General features: G+C 42.0%; 1 protein-coding gene across 5 annotated transcripts in view; it reads right to left on the bottom strand.

Moving 5' to 3' along the window:
• The window catches only part of PLXNB2 (plexin B2), a 263,743-nt gene that overhangs the window by 225,513 nt on the left and 11,873 nt on the right, over positions 1–26,357 (bottom strand). For 4 of the 5 annotated variants that reach the window (XM_032105466.1, XM_032105464.1, XM_032105469.1 and 1 more), the window contains exon 2: positions 26,218–26,320. The gene's annotated coding sequence lies outside the window, so the exon portion shown is untranslated. The remainder of the gene's footprint in view (positions 1–26,217; positions 26,321–26,357) is intronic. The other variant, XM_032105467.1, reaches the window with a different exon arrangement.

The raw sequence follows: 26,357 nt of genomic DNA, 5'->3' as shown, positions 1-26,357 counted from the left end.
TAAATGAAATAAATCCTTGAGAAAGGATCACTGGCTACTCTAGAATCAATTTTCTTCACAGAAAAACCAAGGCAAACTGACATTATGGGCACACCTGCATCTGAACTGAGGAAAGAATAAAAAGTGCCTTTTCAACTCAGAATTAACCACTGCAGACTACTTGATTTTTCCTGTTTTTCCCAGTCAGCCTCTCACCTGTCAGACAGGGATCAACTGCTTCCATAGGTCCCCTTTGACCTTCAAAGCAACAAGTGCAGGTGCTCATTTCCATCTAGATCTGACCCCAGCCTCTTCCACGGCCAAACCAAAAGCCCCCTTTTTGGATAAACAAAATTTGCTGCTCTGACATTCCTTCCGTCACAATGTTTATTCATATTCAAGACACGCCAGGAAAAATGAAAATGTGACTTTAGCACAGGAATAATTGATGACCATTCAGAAACCATTCAACAGACGTGGTAGAGTAATATAGTGCAACTAACTTCTCTAAAGACATGTCTTTAGCTTCCAAGCTTCATCCTTACTGGAATATGGCACCAATTTTTTAATTATACTGCTACTATGAAGTGGTAATGAGCATTAGCTGATGACTCAGAATAATAATTACTAGGTGGTGCTATCATGAAGGTACAATTTTAGAAGCCAAGCAGGTGTTACTTTCCTGAATGATTCAAAAATCACAAGCAGCCAATCCTCTGGTTAATTGCACCCAGAAGCTCTGCACATCTGAAATGCCTTTTTTCACATGTCCAAAACAGGCGGAGAAGGAAGTTTTTCCTTAATAACGCTAAGCTGATTGGTTGTCAGTGTTCAGAAATAATTCCCCAAGTACAAGGTTTGGCTTTTTCATGACGTGTCAAGCATCTCTCTATTAAAAAGGTTAGGTTGCCTTTTCTTGCAGAAAGAAACATTTCAGGCTTGCTTCCACCTAAACATTCCACATCCCCCAATTCAGAATGTCAGTCATTTTGCATCAGTGGCAGCGGCGGCAATAAATGCCTACTTGTAATTACAGCATATTGGTTTTAACATTAAATGAACAAAATAAATATATAGAAATCTTCATTAAAAAAAAAAGACATTAAAAAGGGGGCTATTTTTAAAGTAGCAGAATACAGATTTGAAAACAGTAAGTAACCCTGTAAAATTGTGCAGCACAGTCTTGTAGCTCTGAATTCTGGTAACTTGTTGGAAAATACCTGTTATAAAAGGCTTCCCTTTTCCCCTGAATTGTTCTCCAAGCTACCCCACTGCACCATAAATTGAATTGTGAGAAGATTTCAATGTCTCCATTTCTAATGAAAAGCCAGCTGACTGGGGATATATCTATGACATTTGTACTACAGAGTATTTCAACATGAGATTGTTTGTGACAGCAATTCAGAGGTACTGAATCTTGCAACTCCCTTCTCTCCTGAGTGCTTCAGTAGTTCTTTTTTCCATCACTCTTGAAATAGCTGTATGATGGAGTTACATGGGACTTGTTACAGGAACAATAGATAGCTGATTTTTTTAATCACTATTAGAATTTTTTTTTAAAAAAACACGCTTTTTTAAAAGTGTGTTTTTTAAAAAACCCACAGCTTTTCCTTTTGCATATCTTAAATCCTCTCCCACAGCACTGCTACTTCAACAATTCAATTAAAATTTTGGGCGATAGCATGCTCTTAATTTCTTTATTGATTAACTGGTGTACTAAAAAAGGATGATTGGGAAGTCTTTCCCCATGATATGGTGATTTTTCTTTTTTGTAAGGGATTTGCAGGGAGTTAGTGATAGAGGCAAGAAACAACAAAACCCTGGGTATGTTGGGCCATCAGCTGTGACGTGGGCTGGTGGAGGAATCCTGTCTTCCACTGCAAGCATGCCCACAGTGACTAATGCCTTCACACCCTGCAGCATGGGATCACTCTCACTCCATGGTTATGCCATATTTAAAGCATCTGGTGGTAATTTAGAAATACAAACCTAAAAACCAGACAGGCACATACTTGGTAGGTCTACTATACAGAAAAGCTGTGATGCATTCACAGGTAAAACAAATATTGACCTTCACCCTTCTTAAATCTGAGCTGGGGAGTTTACCTGTTTACTACCTTGTTTTGAACACCAAGAAAAGACGAATTATCCACCTGTTACAACTGGCAGTTGAGCAACACAAAAGAGATGTTTGCAGTGGTAGACAGATGAGCTGCATTACTTTGGAACTAGCCTGCTCTATGGAGGTGCTATACCCATTTTAGGCCCTTATTAAAGCAGATTATCTATTACCACTGCAAGCAATCTCCACTATCAGACATATGTTGAAGATATCACATCAGGCAAGCTGCCCTCATGGATGGTATGCACCCAATTAACATGCTGCAAGAACAAGGAAAATTTCTCTCTGACCTCCTCCAGCTGCCTCATGGGCACACAATGCCTCCGAGCTCCACAGTGGGCTCCTCCACTGGCTCATGCCAACAAACCTATGTGTCAGTGCTTGGCTCTGGAACCCCCAGCATAGAACTGCAGAGCTATTTATTATTACATGTAGTTTAAAGATAGCAACTTTTTATGAAATTAATCACATTTTATTCTCTTGGAAACCACTGGAATGTACTGAAGTGAACCCAATGTAGGGTGTGATTCAGGAAATGTAACTACATTCATTGAAGATATTTAAATGTTAATCTGTAAATATGTTTGTTCCTTATTCCATCAGGATTTGTTTCCATTTCTTTGAGCCCTTGAGCCCCTCATCAGACAACACCATCTCCCTTAGAAGGCTGGAAGCAAAAGAAGATGACACTACTGAACCTGGGCATTTCAGCTGGAGCCCGTCTTCACACCCAAGATCATCCAGAGCCACCCCTTGCCACCCAATGCTAAATGAGCTCAAGACACTTGAAAAACAGCCCAACACACCCACTGTGATTGTGCTAAGCCATTTGGAATTAAGGCCCCTGGTACCACCTACTTTGATGCACAGCTTTTTGTGTTGTTTAGAAATGTGAGAGCTGTCCTGATAAGACAGTGGAAACATCCTCTAGTCCCACACACTTCCCTGAGAACAGACTTCATCTCACTTTCTGCAGAGCAGCCCAAACTAGTCATTAGGTTATTTCTGTTTTCAAGGAGACTGATCCCTCCCAGGGGCAATTCAGCTTCCCTAGTTTAGGTGCTTATCTCAGGCTCGCATGAATCACCTCAGCCTCCCCTCTTCCCATCCCCTGATGATTGTTTGCTGTAAATAAACGTACAGAGCTAGAGATTAGGTGTCTTGCTGAAGACACTCAGGGAAAATGAACCACATTTTAACAGTAGCCAGCAGCAGCCACTGAAGACCATTCATTTTTCATGCCAAATATCTTCCCACATTCCTAAGAAAAATGAGTTTCAGGACTTTCTAAACTGAAAGTTGCATCAAGGCTTTAAAGTTACTAAAGGTCTTATTTTCCGTGTATGTGCCTAATCTCCACATCACTGGCATCTAAAAGCTTTCTGCAGCAATTCCATGATTTAGCTTTCCCTCAAACAGGAGAAGGGGCAGAAGAGGGAACAGGGCTTTAAGCCTGCTGTCTGATAATTGTATTTTTCCTAGTCTGTACTTTTAAATTACATTATATTTTCTCTCTCATGCCTTTTTTCACCCTCAACTGAAGAGTTTTTCTTCTAAGAAAAGGTGCCCCAACCTTCAGGTAAAATGAGCAGAACCCTCCAGGGTATTTAAGATTCAAAAGTTTATGGATCTATAAAATCACAGGGATAATTCTGATTTTGCTCTCTACTCCTCTCCCAGTATTTCTTATTTTCTATTTACTTTACTGACTACCACTGCACATTGAACTGACATTTACAAAGTATTATCCACTGCACCTCCAATAGTACGTTGGGGCTTTTTAGCCCCTCAGCAGAAGAGGATTATTTCCTTTCCCCTTCATGCATTATTTTGCATTCCTTGACACTGAATTTCATTTCCCCTTATTTCTAGCTTTGTGTTAAAAGAGTCTCTGCAAGTCGTTTTAGGCAGCTTCAGGTCAGATTATTGTAAGTAATTTTGGCATTCTCTACAAGTTCTGTCATCTACTTAATATCAGATCATTTTTGAGTATGTTGAACAGCTCCAACAACAGAATAGATCTTTGAAGGACTCATCCCAGTAATAGCTGCTATGGAACAAAGATGCTAATTAGGTATTCCATTTCTTTGTTTCCTATTTTTAATCACTTAGCACTTTTTCTTTCATTCCCTGATAACTGTAGTTCGAAAACGTTTCTGTGAAATATAGCTGGTACTTCTATTTTCTAAGAGCTTTCTACAAAGTACCAGCTAGATCTGCTGTATCCATATAGTAGCTTCCCTCCAAAACTTGCACAGAATCACAAGAAGCAAATTCCCTTTACAGAAGACATGCTGTGTCCTCTCTGGTTCAGGTTCATTATAGTTCTGTTATCTACTGCTTCTATTCCTATTCTGATTTTGCAAAACTATGTAATACAGGAGCAAGATTTACTGATAATCTCCCTACACGACCCGCAGAAGCCCTCACTAGACTGGTATTGGTTTATTTAAGCAGACAGCAAACTAGTAACAATTTCTTATTTTTATTCCTCTAGAGCTCTGCATGAACAGCATCCAGCTCCAGCGCCTTGTTACCTTGTTACGAGAATTTTTTTTTTTGTGAGAAGCCTTTTAGAACTGACATTTCAAAAAGTGCCAGGCAACTATCAAAGAGACATGTCTGGTCCAGTGAAGGCAAGTCCCTGCAATCTGGCTGCCTTGAAGATACCAACAGCAGTTTTAGCAAAGCTAAGGATCTGTAGCCTAAGAGCAGCAAAGACATGAGAAAAGAGGGAGTACAAGGTAAAAGGATAAGGGATGAGTCACGCTATTTAAATAACTGACATCTAAGCTTCCCTTCATTTTGGCACCTAATAACATGCGTGTCCTCAGCCCTCTCAGACTGGAGGATAGGGGTGTAGGCAGGAGCTCTGTTATTCATCTACTGCATACAGGTGCCACCCGTAGCCCCCTGGGGTGGGATGCCCTCGTGCAGAGTAAGTCAGTCTGCAGTGACACCTCGGTCAGCCCAGGTGCATCATTTCCCATGTGCAGTAGGGACTTCCAGTACTGGGGATCCCACACCACTCTAACAAGGAGAGGAGGAAAGACAAGCTCTCCCCTTAACTTCAGCAAACCTGGATCTGTCCTCCATCTAGGGTGGTGACAGCTGTAGTTTAGGCCCATCAGAAAATGATTAAGGAAGTGATCAGAGTGGGTTTTGAGCACATTACCACTACTTGCTTTGGTGAATGATGGTACTGTAGTTTGCAGCAGTTGTGCCAATCCCAAATATTTCCAGAGCAATGACTCAGATGATTTTCTTCCCATGGAAAAAACCCCATCCATAAAGCCAAACACACATAGGGCATCCCCTTCCACATGGCTTTATTTTCATCATGTGATTTTTGAGCAGCAATGCACTTTTATTGTTCTTGTCTTTCGCTACAGTTTTTGAAATATAGGAATTCAATTGAAAGCTGGAATTATTTATAATGTGACTCCAGGGAACTTTGCTTAAACAAAAGTACCCCATGAAATATTGCCAGATTCATGGAAGAAGTTGTACTTTAGACCATAGTTAAGTGATGCAGCAACAGTGGAAATTTAGCATGTGTATCTGCAGGTAGATAATTAAATAGGTTTGCTGCTTTCAGTCATGTCATTTCATAAATGCACTTGCCCAAGCATTGCTCAACATCACGTTGATCATCCTGGCAAAGAGGTCAGGATTTCCAAGGCTGGCTGGAGTGGTTTTACAGTCCCTCTCAAAAAAAGCATAACTCAGGAAACCCAAGTGCTTAGAATTTATTTTTTTTTCTGGAACAAAAGGTCCAAGCAGAATATAGCTTTGCAGTTCCTTTCAATAATTTAAACACTATCAACATAAAATACAAGTACTGCAGTTGTAGCCTCATATTTAGAATAAATATGGTTCAAAAAGCTTGGGAAATTGTTAGTACACTCAGATGATTGTTAATTCTTCCATCTTGAAGGAAAAAAAACAGGTTTAAGAAGCTAAATTAGTAGCACATAACACAAATAAACAGATTTTTAAAGAAGCTGTGTGAATTCTTTAAATTAATTTTTGCCAAGAGCCTATCTGGGACTGACTTCCATCACCACAGTATGAGAGCTTCATTAGAAAGGTGTTATAACAATATTCCAGAAACAGCAGCAGAACACAGGTTTTCTTTTCTCCCTTGAACACATCTTGCAACTTTTCACACACAGAGATGAGCAGAAAGGCTCTGTCTCCCTACAAAAAACCTACCTGCAATTTAGCTTTATTATATATACATCTGTATAAAGCTGCAATTCAGCTTTATACAGATGTAGAAGACAAAACAGATTACTCCATGAATGAACAAGCAAACTAGCTGTCAGTCAGACCAAACAATCTTGGTACAAATAGAGGAAGATTACTGAAAAATACATGGTTTGATATGGTGACAGAAATCACTCTTGTCAAGCTGTATTAATACATAGTGACTTTGCAGGCTACTTTGGGTGCATTACTTCTCCCAACTTCTTTTTTTCTCATGACTGTAAATGCTGAACTACATTTTTCTTATGTCCCCAGTACCGGGTGGTTGGGTTGTTTTTGGTATGATTCATAATCAACTGCTTTAAAAATCTTATTTTTTCCCCCATGATTTAAGTGAATGTGTCATTGTCACTTGGGAACAAGCAACAAAAAGCATGAACAGGAACATGTTCAGCACAGTGGGCAAGGCCAAATATTTTTGGATCTCTGTCTTTCGGCATAACTAGAACAATTTCAAAGTTTCTCTCTTAGACTTTCCTGCAAACTCCTACCCCTCGCTGGGGACTCAGAAGTGGCTGTGCCAATTCAGCCTTTCATTTTAATTAAATCTAAAAATCAGGAGTTATTTAACATTATTTTATACTGCTTAGAGCCAGTAATTGGACTCCATGTGCCTTTTCTTTTTACAGCCAAGGGCATAATTCTGGCAGGTTCACATAGTTTTTGCTCACAAGCGCTGAGTACACAGATCCTTCAAGCCAATTGGGACACAGCTAACAGATGCTCCAAGAGGATATTATGGGTGGTTTTTCAAAGGGCTAGGCTCTCTTTGGCTGCTAGACAGGATTCCTCACAGAGGTGAGCCAGGAAAAACTAATACCTAAGTAGAAGCTCCTTAGCAAGGCAATTACAACGCAGCTAATGCCCATGTCTTTTCCATGGCTATGATAAACCCAGCTCCAGAGCAGGAAAAAATGAGGTTACTGGAGAGGAACTCAGGCACACTGAAGAGCTCATTCAGAGTACAAGGACCTTCAGCCTCAGCTCCTCTCCAGCTCCACTACAACACAACCATTTCCACTGATCTTGTGACTCATCCTGCATGAGGAGACTTGTATTTGTAGATACAGCCTCATCTCGATCACTTTGTTTTGGACAAAAACAGAATTAGAGTGATTTAACAGTGTGAACAAGGTAGACAAGGGACACCCGGCTCAGCATTGCTGTCGCTCAGTGGGAAAATGTCCCCAGCTCCCCTCCAGCCTGGTCGGGCTCTGTTGGTACTTATGGCAGATGGGGCTATGCCTTCAGTCTTGTCATCAAGGAGCTGAAGTAAAAGTCTCACCATCTCCCAGGGAGTTCCTTGGACTCTGTTTTAACCGCTTTTAGCAGGTGGGCAGCAACTTTGGAGAGGGATGGAAGGTGCAGAAGCACCTGGGGAAGGTTGCCACTGCACCTTGCCAACCCTCTGGCAGTGGCGAAGCTGGTTTGGGGAGCTGCCTCCTCCCCACTGCCACCACCCCTATGCCTCCCTGCCAGCACAGGAGAGCTACCACACCTTTCCCCTGTGCTAATTCAGCTGCTTACCTAACCACAGGCAAGCTGGGTACACGTTCACACATAGAATTTAAAAATAAAACCTCCAAAAGAGCACTGTGTTCTTTAAAAAAACCCAAACAAATCACCCCCAAATCAAAACATCTCACAGGTCTGGCACAAAGCACAGCCCTGCCAGAAGCTGAATCAGCTGGGGAGGAAGCAGCACCCACCAGCTGCAGAGAATGAGAAAGAGGCACAAGGAACCAGGGGCAGGATGGAAACCACCGAACTCCACCCCTCCCCATAAAAAAAGGGGAACAGCACTCAGCCTGAAAGATACTTTTGCAGACAAGGGATGACTACGAGCGTATTAAAGTCTCTTGGAGGTAGCCCAACCAGCACGACATGTTTCAACATAACGCATATGCGCTGCCAGCAGCAAGTCTTCATCATGGGGTGCATGCCCTCCTGTAGTACCTGAGCCACCCAGACACCTGGGTATGCAGGCTGCAAAGCCACCTGGGCCCTGGACATATTGATGGTCTCAGGTCCACTGGTGGCAAATAAGGTGTGTTCTTATTTACCTTTCATTTTTATGCATTTAAATTCTCTTCCTTCTCAAGTTAATACCAGGAACAGGGAGATCAATATTCTGTTAAGAAAATGCTTACATTCCTTCAGTCATTTGACTCCAGAAGCTGGGGATTTAAGATGGCAATAAACAATTTTCAAGACTAGTGATAAAACTGTACAAATTGGCATTAACCTACCACACATCTCCCTCTGAAAGCTCCCCTCCCCACCTGTCAGGCAAAATCTCTTGCAAACACTGCCATGTCTCCCTGTGTGTCTGCATCTTGCCCACACAAGCTTCCTTCAGATCCCAACAGGAGCCAGTCAAGGGACTTTTTAATCCCACCTCTGTGCTGCTCAGACCCTGACACTAGAAAACTCATACCCATCATCAGAGCAGCTCAAGCCAGTGACTAGTGGTGTACTCCAGAGGCCAGTAATAGATCCAGTCCTGTTCAGCATCATCATCACTCATCTGGATGTTGATGGGGCAGTGCACCCACAGCAAGCTTGCAGATGACACACAACCAAGAAGAGTGGCTGGTACACCAGAGTCATGCTGCCATACAGAGGGACCTTGACTGACTGGAGAAATGGACCGACAGGAACCTCATGAACAATGGGAAGTGCAAAGTCCTGCACCCATGGGGAACAACCCCAGGCATCAGTATATGCTGAAGGCCATCCAGCTGGAAAGCAGACTGGCAGAAAAGGAGCTGGGGATGCTGGTGTACACCAAGTTCAGCACGAGTGAGAGACATGCCCTTGGTACAAAGAAGGTCTATGGTGTCTTGGGCTGCATTAGACAAAGTGTTATCAGTAGCTTGTGGAGGTGGGGCCACACCTGGACTACTGTGTCCAGTTCTGGGCTGAGTACAAGAGAGACATCAACATACTGGAGAGAGTTCAACAAAGAGCCACAAATACATTTGAGGGACTGGAGCAACTCTCCTGTGCAGAAAACCTGACAGAGCAGTGACTGTTCAGCTTGGAGGAGAGAAAGCTCATGGGGAATCTTGTCAATATATATAAATAGCTGAAGGGTGAGTGCAAAGAGTATGGAGCCTGCTGCTTTACAGTAGTGCCCAGTGATAGGACCAGAGGCAATGGGCACAAACTGAAACACAGGAGCTTCCTTCTGAACATCAGGAGACGCTTCTTCTCTGTGACGATGACCGAACACTGGCCCAGGTTGCCCAGAAAAATTGTAGAGTCTCCACTCTTGAAGATATTCGAAAACTGTCTACACATAGTCCTGAACAACTGGCTTTATGAGGAGCTACTTGAGCAGATGACCTGGACCAGATGACCTCCAGAGGTCCGTTCCAAATATCAACCATTTTGTGATTCTGTGATCTCAGGAAATAAAGGCCACACCAATCTGTCCCCCAAGGTTACCATCAGTGGTGGTTAGTATGAGCCAATACCTAAACTAGGTTACCTACACACAGTTAGACCTCTTTTTGAAGGTAGAAAATCAGCAGTGCCCTTCAGTGGTTCTGTAAGAGTGAGCAAGTCCCACAGGACTAGGGCAGAGGCTCTCAGACTATGGTCAGATAGTGGGTGCCATGGGAAATGACACCCAGTTGATAGCAAAACAATAAGCAGTCTGCCACAGCCATGCCCAGAGAGCATCACCCATCAACTGTTCATCCATGCAGCAGCATGGCAGAGAAGTGAGAGAGGTTAAGAGGTGATGATATATGCTGGTTCAAAAAGCTTGGAGGCTGATGGGATAGGAAGGTGAGGGAGGAAAGAAGAGTCTGTAGCTTCTTCAGCACGGTAGCAAATGTCCAGGGTTAAAAAAACTACCAGGACAACACACCTTATACTCCAGTTTTTTCCTGAAACCCAAACTTTTTTGCACCTCTGAGGAGCTATTTTATCTAGAAGACAAATGCCATAAATGTCTTTAAGTTCCATAATATTGGAAAGTGAGTAGTAGGGACATCCTCAATCAGCATTCACCCTTATGTACATATTCCTACGAAAGAAAAGGTTAAATGTAATATTCAAAGATGCCCTTTTATAAAGTCTGCAGAAAAGCACCACTGCTTTACTCGTTTGACTAAAGCCTATGTGCAGCCTGAATTGGCAAATGGCTTAAATAGTCCCATGGACACTCGCAGGTAGGAAGGCTGGCGGCAATTGGAACATATGAGAATATCTATTATACACTACTGAATCAGCTTCCAAACACATCCCAAAACCACTCAGTGCCTGCCAGAGCATCTCAGAACTAATCATTACTGGCGGTCCTAGGAGATCTTTCCTCGTGGGAAACTGAGCTGCTGAGCCCTGGCCTCCAGCCAGCCCTGTCCTGTGACCACCTTCCTGGGGCCAAGGTCATCAGCACTAAATGCTGAACCTGGTGCACCAGAACAAGGAGCTTTGCCTGTGCTGGAAAAGGAAGATCTGTTCAATCAGATCCATCACACACCTCCCATCATGCCACTGCTACCCATTTTTCTCTACCATCTTCTCATTTGCAGCTTGTCTGTACCTAAAGGCAGAACAATCATCTGCCCTGAGCAGAAAAGAAAGATGTGAAAGCTATAAACTTCCTAAACATCCCTCCTGCCAACACCTGTCATTCGTTTCTACATTTCCTATTTGCTCTGTTTTCATTTAAGGTATTATATGACTCAGATGAGGCCTCAACAACTTCAAAAGAATTCCTGTGTCTGACTGCCTTAGCTTTATTAAAAGTAACTGAGCCATTGATCATCATCAGAAGATGTAGTCTCAGGAGAAACGATATCATTTGTAAACAAATGATCCTGTGAACACAAACACTCCACCAGCTGCGAATAATAGGGAAACAAGTATGTGGCTGGGGAGGCGAGAAGCCATCCCAGCACACCAACAGACCATCTTAGGGATAACTAAGACAGTTGCACCTTTACAAGCAGCCCAGCTAACAAGAACATGCTCTTCCAAAGGCAGGGGGAGGAGGAGAAGCAATTTTCTTTTGCTGTTTTCAAGTATCTAAAAGCAATTTCATGCTGCTGGCTTAGGATGTGAGCAAGCAAGACTGCTCATCCCTAATACAACCAATTCCCTACATTCAGAGGGTGGTTTTTTAGCTGACAGTTTCCATACACACCCTCACATGCTGCATTTCAAGGCTGACCAAAGAGTGAATTCTGGAGAAGGAAATGCATGACTGCATGGAAACACCTGTGAAAAATCAAACTGTTTTCCTTCCCTTACCTCCAGCTAGCTACAAACAGGATCAGCCTGTCTGGGATATGAAACTTGTGTCTACAGAAACAAATAAATTAAGATCAGCACCATGGATTAGAGCACATAAAGAGTGAAAGATGCTATATAAAAATCCACTGAATCATCTGCCAGGTACAGTCACTCATTCTTCAAGAGTAGTGGACCAAATACCCATAAAAATGGACTTTTTAAAATAAATGCCTTCATATGTAATGTCAAAGTTTCATATTGGAAAACGCAATGGACAACTCCTGGCAAACACTTAACTTGAATACAGTGCAGGTTCAAAAGCTGCTGCTGCTGGAATGGAGCAGCTATTGTGCAATTCTGTTTTTTGGAAGGAAAAGGATGCCAAAATCTGCACCAGATGCCCCACATTCCCCAATGAATATGTTTAGCATATTCAGTTGAATACCACACAATCCGTATGGAAGCCATCAAGAATCTGCTGAGGTTTGTCAAACACAAAGTAGGCATCTAACCGAGAATAGTCACAGAAGAGCAGACGCAGACAAGGTCCTTTTGGTCTGCAACCAGAATCCCCAGTACCTAGAAATAATGACTTGGTAAGACAACGTCCCGGAATCAGCTGGGGCAAGTTCCTACCTGTCCAGAAAACCACCTGGTAAAATCTTCTTTGAAGAAATCATTGTGAATGGGGGGGGAAAAAAGAAACAACCTCATATTATCTTCACTGCTGGGCAAATACGTCATGAAATCTAAAGCATGTCAGCTAGCCACCAAAAAGCCTGGCTGAGCTGATGCCTTGAAGTGAAATTCAGCTTGCTTAAGTTCATACAGAGTACACCTCTCAGCAGCTCACTTGCTTTGGGGGCTAACCGTATCCATCAGTGTGTAAAGGGGCTGAAGGAAAGAAACAGCAGCACTGCCATGTGGTTCTTCAAAAGAAATGCTGTAGCAGTCGGCAAATTCAGGCCTCGTCTAAACTCAAACAGCTTCTCTAGGCAATCTAGAATTTCCTTTGAAGTATCTATCTCCGAGCACATATGGTCCTGGAGCACATCCACACACATTCACCAGAAGAGAATGAGAGTGGGTGGAATACATAAGACTATCCCTAGGAAAGGGAGAAGGAAGAGAGAGAATAAAAATTCTGGCATAAACAAACAGCTGCTATTTCTAGCCCTCCTGGTACCCCTTCCTCCAGCCCAATGCCACTCTGCAAGATGCCTTGTTCAACTTAAGAGACAAATGGAGAATTAAAAGTGCAAGAGCATGCACTTTTACAGCCCAATTATGACCACTTACAAACATACTGTAAATCTACTCACTGCTTAACACACCAGGTACATCCAGCAAATGCATTTGCTCAGTGTGTACTCAATGTAGCTTGATATTCTCCATGAATTTTGAGTGTGCACATTCAAGCAATAAAAAAATTAAATAAACCAAGTCTGGATTAGAGTCAGTCCACAATAGCAGGGAAAAAAGAGTAATTATTGACAGTGGCTTGGTTAAGCTTACAAAAGCTTAATGGAAAAAGATTTTTCTGTAATTGCCAACTCTAACCTTTTATCCAAGCTCAGTGGGTACATTACCTAAGTCAGCAGGAAGTTTAGCCACTCCACATGAAATTAATAACATTTATGGGCTGACCCATAGCTTTTAAAACAAGAGCTATGAAGAAGTTTCTGTCCTTCCATCAAGGAACAGTGCATACCACACTTAGTCCCTTAAAACAAACCAAAACGAAACAACCCCCCCACTCCTCCAGGCAGCTTTAGTCCCTGAAGACTGAGCCTCCCTCTCTTGCATACTCAAGAGGAAATTAACCTTACAAACTAGAGAAACTAAAACAAGCATCTCAAGAGTACTGCATCCCATCTGCTGACCTGCCTGTACCTTGTGGGGCAGCAGCTTCCACATCATCAGGGTACCCCTCTTCACTCACCCAAATGCCCTAAGAAGTGCTCCATGCCCTGAATCAGGAGCTTCCCTGCCGGCCTTGGCACACCTACCCCTGTGCTTGCAGACACATTTCTCTGTCCCATCCATTCACCCACCCAAAAAACAGATCTGGTTGATGTTGAAAGCATGTGTTCTGAGTCTGGGCACCTATAAAATGGCTGTGAGTGGACCTGCACGCCAAATGAGAGCTTTCAGCCTGGCTTCGTATTCACGTATATGGAGAATAAGATAAGCTAGTTTAACTAATACTGACTCAGTGGGAAGAACCAAAACAGATATGAGAAGTTAAAATATATTCCTGAAGAGATACTGTTCATCTGTTTTGAAGTTTTACAGTGGGAAGAACCAAAACAGATATGAGAAGTTAAAATATATTCCTGAAGAGATACTGTTCATCTGTTTTGAAGTAGCAAGCATGAAATATTTGAGTATGTGTGAGAAAATTCTAGGTGATGACCGAACAGAGCAAAAACAGGTCAGCAACCTGACTTAACAAAATTGTGTTGAAAACCATTAACAGGAATGCAGCACACATGCTTTATAAGATGATACTTTTCAGTGTCATAGACTAAGAAGAGAACAAGAAAAGTCAAAGGGAGGATAAACAAGGCTGGCTGGGAATTGATTGCCACCTCTGAAATTTTAGTGGAACAGTTGGAGCAAGAATCTGACTACAGCTAAACTGAAAAATCACTATCTGTAGCTAGATTAGTCATCTACTGTTAAACCAAATTAAAGTGTTCTTCCCACAGGCAAGGCTGAAGATTTCAGAAAAGCCGTAATTTATAACTCAGGAAAAGTTTAGAGGAAAGCTCTGCAAAACCAAAATGAATTTTGTACTTAATGGGCAGGAAAACAAAGGACAGATGGAACTTCATGTTTCTTGGTACAACAGTAAATACTACACAGCACGCAGGATGTGACTGAGCCAAGAAGCTGATGAGCTGCGTTAAAGAAGAGCTCTCCTTATTCAGGTCCCAGCCTTCCTTGCTCTGCAAATCACCCTTTCAAGATGTTACATGGTAGCAGAAGCAGAAAAAAATAGATTTTGAGCAAACCAGGCCTCTATTGCAACCAACATTAGGAAGCACTATCAATACAGTTTGAATAGGAGAGCCTCCTTAACCTTTTTCATAATTAGGTAGCAAACTCATTTACAGGAAGTGCAAAGAGCAAGCATACAAGGCACAGAAAAGCACCACAGTATTTCTGTCCGATTTGTTTTGCAGGAGTGATCATGCCTTGGATGGAGGCCTATTTCTAACAATTTATTTTTCATGTCTGGACAAGGCAATATAACTTCTTCACAATTTAATCCCTTTGCTAATAGACTTAGCTGTTATAGCTGAAATACTCAAGCTTAACAATAAGGCTAAAACACCCAGAATACTTAAATCCAAGAAATGTGTTTGCTGGCTTCCGTTCAGGACAAGTAGAAGCAATCAGCTAAGGCACTGTGGACTGGGCAACCACGGCAACACCTGCCAAGAGGTTACATTGGACTCTGCACAACTGGCTACAGAATAAGTGCTCTGAGCAGAGCACAAAAGCCATCTACAAGAAGTCTTTAATTGCCAGTGAAGCTCCTCCAAAGCACCAGGAAGCACCTGGGCACCCCGACAGCTCACCTTGGCTCCTTGGGTCAGCACTGCCCTAAAATTACAGGGACACTGGGCCAAATCCCCCGAGAATCATTTGCCTGTCACATTTCCCCTCCGCGGTCGTTTCGTTCTGCTTTCAAGCTGCAGTTCAGTGAACAGGCTGCAATTTACCTCTTCACCCTCACCCTCAAATTTGTTTGGATAAACAGGCTCTCCTTTGTTCCACACTGCTACTACATTTACACATTGTATTGTAAATCAGCTGGTACAAAGCAAGGCAGGCCCTTGAATGAAGACACTAGCAGTTCTGTTCACAGCAAAATTAAACAAGAGGCACAGAACCCCATTTATAACCCCAGTCTGGAAACAGCTGGGTTTTAAAAGGTGAGAGGTTTTAAAAAGTTTACTAAACAAACCTACCCAGTTGTATTGTCTATAGTCAGCTCACAAACGAGTTCAAGGCAGTATAAGTTGCCAAAATAGTGTTATTTCTTAAGAGAACTCTAACAGTTTAAAAGCTTGCTTTCTTGCTGTCTCAAGGACCCAAGAATTATTGGCAAATGATTTAGCTTTCACTGAGTACACAACTAGGGAGAAATTAGTCACAGAGAAAGGGAATGAACTATTCACCATGTCTATTAAAGACAAGAGACCTAAATAGCATCCAGGAGTTGCAGGATAAACATCGGGAAAAACTGCACAGTAATAACAGTTGAGCAGAGGAATGACAGCTACCAAGTCTTTTCCTTTAGAAGAGGAAGTTCAATGAATGGCTTAATTACAGGTGATTCTCTGCCTTATGACAGAGCATGGACTATCTGTATACGGCTTCTTCAAGATCCCTCCTCAAATCTATTTTCCATTATTTTTAATGTTCTTTTAAATAAACTGAGATAGCTGAGATCTCTCCCATGGGTTGATATTACAGCAGAGTCTGGCAGAAAAGAGATCAAAACTAACGTTATTTGATAGCTGCCCAGGTTTCCCAGGAAGCTATCAGCTCAGTCCCATAACAGAGTAGATATTCAGAATAAAACCAACCAACCAAAAACAACAACAACAAAAAACCCTAAAAACAACTGACTGATCCAAGGGTCAAGAATAAATTGCATTTGATGCTGTCTGCAGTCCAGAATTGAGGCCCTGTGGTGAGATCCTATGGAGAAACTTCAGCTGGACCTAAGCAGGATGTCATTCAATGCTGCAGACAGCCCTGCATCCTTCATAAACATCGAGCTTAAAAAAATTAATCCCAAGTCTGAAACATAAGATTGAGTGCCAACAATATTTTTATTCCTTTGATTACTTTCAAGGAGAGGGAGAGAAACATGATAGATTTGTGTTTAAAAAGTTTTTGCCCTGATTACAAGAAGTATGTTACAGTAAGAAGTGTTCTACAGACTCCTTTTGGTACGTATACCATCAACAGTACAACAAACCCCCACCTTCCAGTAGTTTCAGATCAAAACCAAAGAAAATTCATAGAGATAGAGGGCATACCTCCATCTGATGTTTTAGAAGCCAGGGCATCACTGTCCACGTTGTAATTCTGACATGACCCCATGGCCAAAAAGCACTTGCCAAGCAAGATGAAGGGAAGCTCAACCTCTTCTTTGCCACCAGCCCCAGCAACACTGCCCAAGCACAAGAGCTGTGATGGAGGTCACTGTACAAGCTGCTGCCCTTGGCCACAAAAAAAAAAAGTCTGATATAGTTGTGTGCATGGCAACTTCCCCTTGAGACTCTCATGCTGCTGACTCACATGGGAGTGAGGCCTGCCCTGTCCTCTGTCAGGGAAGGAGCCCATGTGACACCACCCCAGCTGCTGGGAGCATTGGGCACACCACAGCCAAACCCTTCTCCTAAGTGGTGCAAGGCTGCCAGAGGAACACACTGGGATGACACAATTCCTCCCACAAGCTGAATTCAACCTCAGGCCCCAGCCTGCTCAAGTCAGCCCCTGTGCCCTGCCCCATGCTTCCAGCCCTGCTAAATGATCCACCTTTTATCCAACTGCTCTCCATGATTAGCAGAATAATCAGCACTGGAGTGCTTCTGCTGCCACCAAGCATCACTTGAAGCATGACCTGAGCTTTGCCCACTCTCCTCCCTCTCCTAAGCTGCCCTTCCCTCTAGGATCAGTATTTCACAAGAGACTCTTCAGTTTCACCCTTTTCACCTGAAAATGACACAAATCATGGAGAGAGGACCTCATGGGACAAGCAACGCAGTCACCTGAAGCTGGACCCCGTTTTGTCCAGAATCAACAGAGGTGTATGAAAATGGTGTTCCAGGGAGTGAAAAGAAGCCAACAATCCACAAGCATGTGAAGGTCTGGAAACCCTGTAATTTGTGCCCTAAAGAGAGATTACAGCCCATCTGTCCCAGCTGGAGTACAATAGAATTCAGAGCGATTTGTGCTCATCCTCCTCACCTCCCCTTGCCCCCTGTTTCGCCAAATAACTAAAACAAATACATATAGCCATGTCCCTAACTCGTTGAAGTAATCTGCTCCTTTGTCACCACTGCAGCCCTTGTGAGGGCATAGACACTGCACTTGGGAAATCATGGGTTATCTCCTGGAAGCTGACGTGACACAGGCTTTTCCTACAGTTTGGTCTGAACCTGCACCGATGGGCTCCAAGTGCTCCATCACCAAGATCTACTTTCCTACTTAGAGATAATGCTGCTGAAACATCTGTAAAAACAAATGCATTCACTATAATGTTAAACCCTTGCATTAAGTTTTGAAGTGACACTGCCAGACTAAAGGGACTGTAATACATCTTTTAATATCCCATTTTAAACTCTTCCTCAGATTATTACCCATGAAAGAGCTTTTAATATCTCTTTTTTGACTGAGGTGTGTGATACCTGTCTGTCCTCCATTTCTGCCTCATTTTTGCTCCAGCTACACAACACTTACCAATGCCCACATGGCATTTTATTAAGCTCTGCTCCAAAGCAAGCAGTGGTGGAGGTCGGGGGAACCCACGTGTCACCTGCATATCACCCACACAACTGAGGGCTGGAACAACACACACCCATGGCCTCCCCACACACATGGTGAAGGAACACCATGAGGCAGATGTTGGAAGCATGCTGCCATCCTGATGGCAGCACCACCTCAGCCTTCCACTGCTGGAGTAACCTTCGATTGCGGACACCAGCTGCTCTTCTGGCAGGCACCCGGGCACAGCTGCTCACTGCCAGCACAAGATGGAAATAGGTATTTAAATTTTATAATGATAAGCAACTCACCCTGTCACTTCTTGTGTTAATAATTTCTTACTCTGACAAGCAGGGGTGAGTTTGACCAAAAAACTACCAATAGGAATCACAGAATCAGAGAATTGTTAGGGTTGGAAGGGACCTCTGGAAATCATCTAGTCAAATCCCTGCCAAGGCAGGGCCACCAGAAGCTGGTTACACATGAACACATCCAGGGGGATTTTGAATGTTTCCTGAGAGGGAGACTCCACAGCCCCCCTGGGCAGCCGGTTCCAGTGCTCTGCCACCCTCTATGTAAAGTTCTTTATATTCTTCTTTCTCATATTGAGATGGAACTTCATGTGGTTTAGGAAGACCATACTGAGTCCTGAACAAAGAAAAATGTGCTTAAAAGCTCTCAATATACGCTGAGGTGCACACAGACAATAAGAAGTTATAAGAAGCTTTTGTGTCTTATCTGTCTTAGACTACAGGGCAAGAAAAAACAAAAGCAAAATCATTTAGCAGAACACCCTCAAAATCAAAACAAACAAACCTCCCCCAACAATATCCCTCCAAAGACACAAAAAAATAAATTGGTTCCTTTTTAGTTCCTAAAGGCAGGCAAGAAGAAATTGTGGCTGCCCCTGGAAGTGCTGCAAGTGGAAACTCCAAACTCCCAGAAGACAGGACAATAGAGACATGACACCCTCGATGTCACTGTCTCAGCCTTGTGCCCAACAAGTTCCTTCACCTACTCTGGGTCTTGGTTTCCACATCTGCAGACTGGGGATAATAACAGGTCTTTACATCACAGGGGTGTTACAAAGATCAATTAGTTAATGTCTGAAAAGCGCTTTGAAGATACAGCAGGTGGTGAGTATTATTATGCAAATAACATGATTTAAGAAAATCACAAGTGCTGGATTAATACTAATCCCTTTGATATTTAAAAGACACCATTTTTTTCATATTTTAAAGCAGTGAACGTTTATGCTATAGCTTTTCACGGCTGCTGCTGCAACAACAATTTTTAACCTTTTCTTTTCATATGGCTCCATATATAAAACTCCTCTGCAGACATCTTCACAAAATCCAATCTTGACTCAAAGCTAGGAGTAGTGGAAGAAATTATGCATGTTGATGAACTGGATAACTAGATTCTATGCAGGAATATTTCTCAGAGGATAGAATGTCACAGGCCTAACTTACTGCAAAAAGCACTGCAGAGTCTTTCAGTTTTAGGGCTTTTTTTGGAAGCACGCTAATTTCACGCATAGAGGCATTTGTAAAACAATATAGCTGCTATTTAATTATGCCATTTTATGTGGTGGAAAAAAGTGGAGAAAAAAAGGAAGCTATGGTTGATTCACTTCTTCCAGGGCTCCATATATGAATTGTGTAAAAAAAAAAAATTAATGTCTAATGACCTCATTTGGTGGTTTCACAGGAGATCAGGCATTGCAATGTATCCTCCAACTTCCAGCAAGTGGTTGCACAACCATTTCTGCTTTAGATGGGATGGAGGGAGTGGAGTGGACAGGCACAAGCCAGCCCGGAAATACAGCCTTCCTGAAAGCTTGTCACTCGCAATAAGAGAGAAACATAAGTCAAAAAGAGAGCTAAGGTGGGATCAGAGCAAAGAGCCTGAGGTGAGCAGCAACATCGGAAACCAAGGTGAGAGCACAGCCAAGACTAGATGTCCCTCTGGTTTTCAGCACTGCCCTTCCTAGACCTCACTGTGAAAGCAAGACATCCTGCCCAGTGCTTGAAACCTCCCCATGCTTCCAGGACTTACACGGCCACATTCCCTTCCCGTGAGGACACCTGGTTCTTGTCTCCTGCACTGTAAAACTTAGTGCAAACCAGCTGGTGCATTTTGCCTAGGAATCTGGAAAATATTGCTGTGATTAAAACCAGCTTAATATTAACCCCTCTGGAATGCAGGCCTGAAATTGATATTAATGAAATAAGATCAGATATTAATATTCTGTACAGCCAGTTCCTCAAGCTGTGCTGTAGTGTCAAAACAAATCTTTCCCCAAATCAACATATAAAATACAAACATCGGATGGCAGGTAGCATGCATGTGGGAGGGGGCAGAAGGAGCATTTTAAAACTTCAGAAGCTATTATGTTTGCAGCTCTAGGCAGCCATGCTTCCTTTCCTGCCCCATCTCCCGCAGCAGCCATATTAATAGCTATTCAATACAGTAATAGGATTCAAGCTGTACACTTAGTTGTTGGGGCTTTTTTAATCTCCAGGTCAATATTAAAAGCATTAGGATGCTCTTTAGGAGGGAAGAATGATTTTGCACTCCAGGAACAGTGAAGCATTTGCAGCATTCCCTAGGAATGCTAGCAAAGGATTTCCTTCACATGTCTCTGCTCATGACTGATGTGGTAATACTTTATTTTAACTGTACCCAGTAGTACAGATTCACAGTTCAATTTTCTTGCGTAAATATGCACTCTGTATAACATGTGTGATCTTATTAGTTGAATTTATACAATTTATGTACAAAATAGATCCAAAACACCATGTGAGGGTCACTCTGCAGAAGGAGACCCTGGAGGGTCTCTGAACAAAGTAATTTGGACACATGATTTTTACTCCTGGATATGCAGGCCTGGGGAATAAATCTGCAGTTCTGTTCCTGGGCAAGTAAGTAATAGACCCATCTTTCACTTTGCTCTCCTGTAAAATGGTAGCCACCTCATTTCCTGAAAGACATCTAATGATAGGCCTCTCCACTGAAGAACAACTCCCAAGTGGGAAGATGAGTCAGCATGATGCTTCTGCCATCTTCACAGAGTAAAAAGTCAATATCTCTCTCAAGAGTGCCCTGCAGGTAGCTTGAGGTTCAGTGTACTCCATCTCCACACCTTCAGTTAATTCACCTTTTCTGAATGTTTTGTGTTTCACAACTGCTTACTTGAAGAAAGCAATCTGATTTTCTTGTAATCTGTTATTCATTTTGAAGTACACAGGTTATTCTTATTTAAGTAGGCCATAGATATTTATAGCTAAAGTTAGAAACAAGAAAAATATTCCAGCATTCTCAAACTTTCACATGTGCAGCGTCACACCACAAAGATAAAACCTAATTTAGATGACACCAAGTTTTTTTATCTCCTCTTCAAACAGCCAAATAATATGAAGCTACTACAAGGACTGCTCCCATTAGTCAACCTTACCATCACTCAGCAATCTGTTGCCAGGTTTCTCCAGACAAAAAGATGGAAACTGTACTATCCCCACTGTACTTAACATGCACAGTCTGAAGAAAAAGCAAGGCTACTGTTACAGCAACAGAGACGTAGATAAGACAATGCCTTCTGTCTGTCCACGGAGCAAGAGGAAAGCCATTCAAACAGCCATGCAATGACAAAAATTAAAAAATCTGGAGTCCTATCTTGTATGCCGATCTTTGCACCAAGTAGAGCCAGGCAGGTACAGTCTCTCCCACTGACTACTGTTGCTTTTTCTTCCGCAGGAGATGGGCAGAGAATGGGAATGGGTATGTAATAAAGAGAAGGTTACTCTGATGATTTGTAGTTCATACACAAAGCTTCTGGTCTGACAATCTCCTGGCTTTGGTACAGTTTGCATCACATTTGTAATTGTATTACCTGGACAGCTTTAACCTCATTAAGGATTCACAGGTAAAACGCAGATGCTGAATCAAATCTTATAAAGCAATGGCTGCTTTAAAGGGGCTACATGAAGCAAAAGCTAATTCAACACCTTCTCCCTCTTTGGTTTGTAAAGAGGGTATTCATAATTTCACTCAGGAAAATAAATCTATATGTCAATTGAGGTAAGGTTTATTTGAACTAAAGAGCAAAATGTGTCATTTGGGATGTTTGAGTTCATGCTGCATTGAATCACAGCTATTTAAAAAGAAATTATTCCAGGAACATATTATCCTTACCTTGTGGCTAATATATATAAATTACTAAAAAAAATTTACTCAAATTGTAATATTTCCTCTTCCTCCAGTAAATATAAGAGCTTAGCATTAAATCCATATTAAAAAAAAATCTTCTTATATATTCTAGGGACTACAAATACAGCCAAACTGGGCCCATGCAGCTGAGTTTGCTGCTCTGCTTTTGGCACAAGTACAAATGAAATACTCCAGAAGACAGATATGTTACATTCTTTCAGGTGTTTTGAATTAACATTTATAGAACTCAAGGAATTTCTATAAAAAAACCCCTCATCTTCAGCAAATTTCGTAACCTTCAGCTGAGAAACATGAAGAGAAAGTTTCCATAGGACAGAGCATACTTTCCTTTAAAAACCATTGACTGTAACTATAAAATACATTATATATGTTGTATATAATACATTCAATTTTACATGATTTTTTTAACCAAGATCCTGCTTCTGAAAAGGAGTAGAGTACACTCCATGCATAGTGCTATTTTTATGAAGTGGATAGAAATGTGTGAAGGAGCACCACTATGGGTTACTACAACACTGACCTTTGAGGAATGCCAAGGGAGTAAAACTGATAATGAAGGATATTCTTTTGGGACCAGGAGAGCTCCAGCTTCCTGCTTGTGCTGCCACATGCATGAGCATAAAATTGAAGTTGTGTTTGTACTCATGGCCTCAGATTAAAACTCGACTGTTGATTTGAATTCCTGCAGGCCTTGTACTCTCGGGACATGCCCTATCTCATTTGGAGGAGACCACATAATGGTTTTTCCCCTTTACAGCCCCACCATTACCTTGTAGCTAAACCTCACAGTCGATAACCTTAAGTCTAGTTTTCACATTTAACAAATTTTCCTACAGCTCAATTAGTAAAGATTGTTCAATACCTAGGCTGGAGCTAAATATATTAAGCATTAACCATTTATTTGTCAACTTTTTCAAAGTCCCATTTTTTAATAGCCGCCTAGACTTGTCTCTTTTTAATAAATACACCAAAATGGCATCTGCATATCCTGTTATAGGTATTGTACCCTGTAACTGCTGCATACCCACCATTACAGCATTCACGCTCTCAGTTTCCAAATCAAACCTATAAACATCATGGTGGCACTGGAAAATTTTCTAAGCTCCCTCAAAAAACCTATCAGAGGTAAGAGTCTTCCTTGTATTTAGGTAAAGTCTGCTTCAAAGTTATTTTTTTACATGTGAAGAAAATTGTCTGTATTTTTTTAGCCCATCCTAAGTATTTTGGTTTTCTTTCTTTGCTGCAAGAAATAAAACCCTTTTATGTTCAATATATGAATAGTAGAGTTTTTTTAAAGCCTAACATTTTACAAGGTTTTCCTAAAGCTTGTAAAATATGAATGATCTGTGCAATGGCTCCATACATTAAAATGCAACTTGGGCATACCAGTTCAACATCTCTCCCTTTATTCATTACTTAAAGGGCTAGGAACCATCCTGGGATGCCTTGCAGTAGGAGGGAAAGCACATAACTAATTTCCTAACTGCTCTGTTTACTTCGCATACCTTGTGGGCAAAAGTTGGCAAGAAAGGACTGGAAGTTGTTTGCTTTGAAATTATCACCCCGTTTACAAGATTCAAGAGCAAAGTCTTTTAAATTGAGGTAAGAGGGAAAAGGAAGTGACTCTGTGCATGGTTAATGCTGCAGGAGAGTGCTAGCAGTGCACTGTAGGTCATCAGCTGAGAAAGAAAACCAACAGATACCAAAAAAGCTCCCTCACAAAGTGCACATGGACACGATATTTAGAGCACCCAGAGAGAATAAAGGCACTAGCCAGATCTATGTAAAAGGGCTGTATTTAGTTTAAAGCTATCTCATATTATTCCAAATGAAAGAACAGCTACTGAAGAGCACGGCCGCTATTGAAAGTACAAACTCAACACCCTAACTCTGCTTGCAAAAGCCTCCTCTTCCCTGACTCATAGGGCCACCCAGGATGGGACCGGCAGGAAGGGAAGAGAACTACAGACACAGGCGGGGCTTGATAACACAAAGAACTTGGCAACAAAATTACTTTAAGCAGGACTTGAATCCTCTTTTTTCTTTTTTTATGGGGCAGGGTGTGGGGGTTGCCTTCCAGCTTCTCAGTCCAATATTGCAAATTATGATGTGTTTGCAGGGCTATGCTGTGAAACACAGCAGAGATGAAGGAAAACTTTTAAATACTTTTTTTCAAAGCCATGTAACAACCTCATAAAATACGATCTAACGCTCTCCTGTCCAGTCCACAGCACAGCTCCACAAAATAGTCATGGTAGAACAACCAAGCAGGTACTGGCCAGTGATGGCAGGAACTACTTACAGCAGAGCTGCCACTGAAGATTTTATATCACTGAATGATGGTCTGTGCATGCTGCTAACCCACTTGGAACAAAAATGCTCCCTCCTGTGCCAAGTCATCTCATGGATACAGAGAGCACGATGTGAAAGTGCTTTGTAGGAGTCTTTGTTCAAGCCAGGAAATCTGGGGCCGCAAGGTCTGCTTTTGCATAGGGGCTTTTGGGGTGGCAACATGTGATAACTTAAGAGAATTAGCAGGTCCCCACCCTTTCTGGTCAAGAAGGAATGCTGCAGCATTTACTTGCCCTACTTATACATGACAAAAATACCACCAAATTGTACTTTTCATCTACAGATTTCCCAAAATTCCCCAAAGCAAAGCAATGGAAAAAAAAATAGCAACAACAACCAACACCACCACCACCACCCCCCAAACAAAACAAAACACACCACAAAATCACAGAGGAATTAAATTACTTGCTCAAGACAGAAACAAAACCACCATGCTGAAGTCCCTAGTCAAGAAACCTACGGGACCCCAGTGCACACAGTGGATTGCATAGATGGCACTCTGGACACCAAACCTACACACAAAGCAGCCCAGACTTCTGATATTCCAGTAAATATGCCAGTTTCATCTGACTGATGCCACTGAATTATTAGCATGGTGTTGGAACATCTCAGTTTGGGACAGAGACCTGTCTATCCATGCCAAGTTATCATGTATGAAAGGTCTGAGAAAATAGAAAAGTCTCTGAGAGGGAGGGAAAGGAAGCAAGTATGTAACCATTTCTGGCCACGAGTTTACAAATACCTTCTTTTTCCAACAAGATAAGTAATAACAAAAAGTAACTCTTCAATGCTGCCTCATTCATAAGCTCCTAACTTCGAGGTTGCTAAACCCTCTTCTGATATCAGAGTTCCTGTTCAAGTATAATTCAAGTAGATTAATTAAGCCACAGACAACAGAAAACACAGTCTGCCTCTTCAAATTATCAGTAGGAGAAAACAGAATGAAGAGTTTAGTTTCAAGAATGCTGTTTACATTTACTCATTTTACAGGCATCAGGATCAAAATTAAAAGAGAATAACTAATTGCTACAACTGGGAAAAGTAAATCGGCATTTAAATTTGAACAGTGGCAACAAGCAACACAGATTGCAAAAGTGAAGTGGAAAGTGTTACTCTGAGCAATTGAGATACTATGTTTTGATAGCTAAGATAACCTGGAGATGATTCACGCCCACAAGTTGCTTAACGCCCTTTTACACTACAGGTCCAGGAGATACAAAACTACACGTAAAAATCACTGTTGAATCAGACAGTATCCAGGACAATTACAAAAAGTGAGTACATTTTCATGTCAGATTATTACACTAAATTTGAGGCTGTAATATTTCAACCTAAACCCTAAAGCACATTTATCCCACACATTTATCTCTCGTCTCGGTACGCCAAACCAACTGCACTGCAAGGCTCTATACAAGAAACTCCTCCTTCTCAAGCAAGCAGCACAACACTTTGGAAGAAGAAATGGAGGTTCAAACAAAACCCTCAATCTAAATGAGTTCTTAGCCCACCTGAGCAGCACAAGTGTTGCTAGTGAAACGGACTTCTTGGGGCTCAGGCTCCTGTGCAAATAGCGGCCGGGATGAAGTGCCTTTTGACGTGTACTTGCTCCTGCTGGAAGAGACACAGAACAGATGCTTCAGAGAACACA

Source organism: Corvus moneduloides, chromosome 4 (assembly GCF_009650955.1).
Source record: "Corvus moneduloides isolate bCorMon1 chromosome 4, bCorMon1.pri, whole genome shotgun sequence".
Lineage (NCBI taxonomy): Eukaryota > Metazoa > Chordata > Aves > Passeriformes > Corvidae > Corvus > Corvus moneduloides.
The sequence above is the reverse complement of the archived record's forward strand: the minus strand, read 5'-3'. Positions and strand labels throughout refer to the sequence as shown.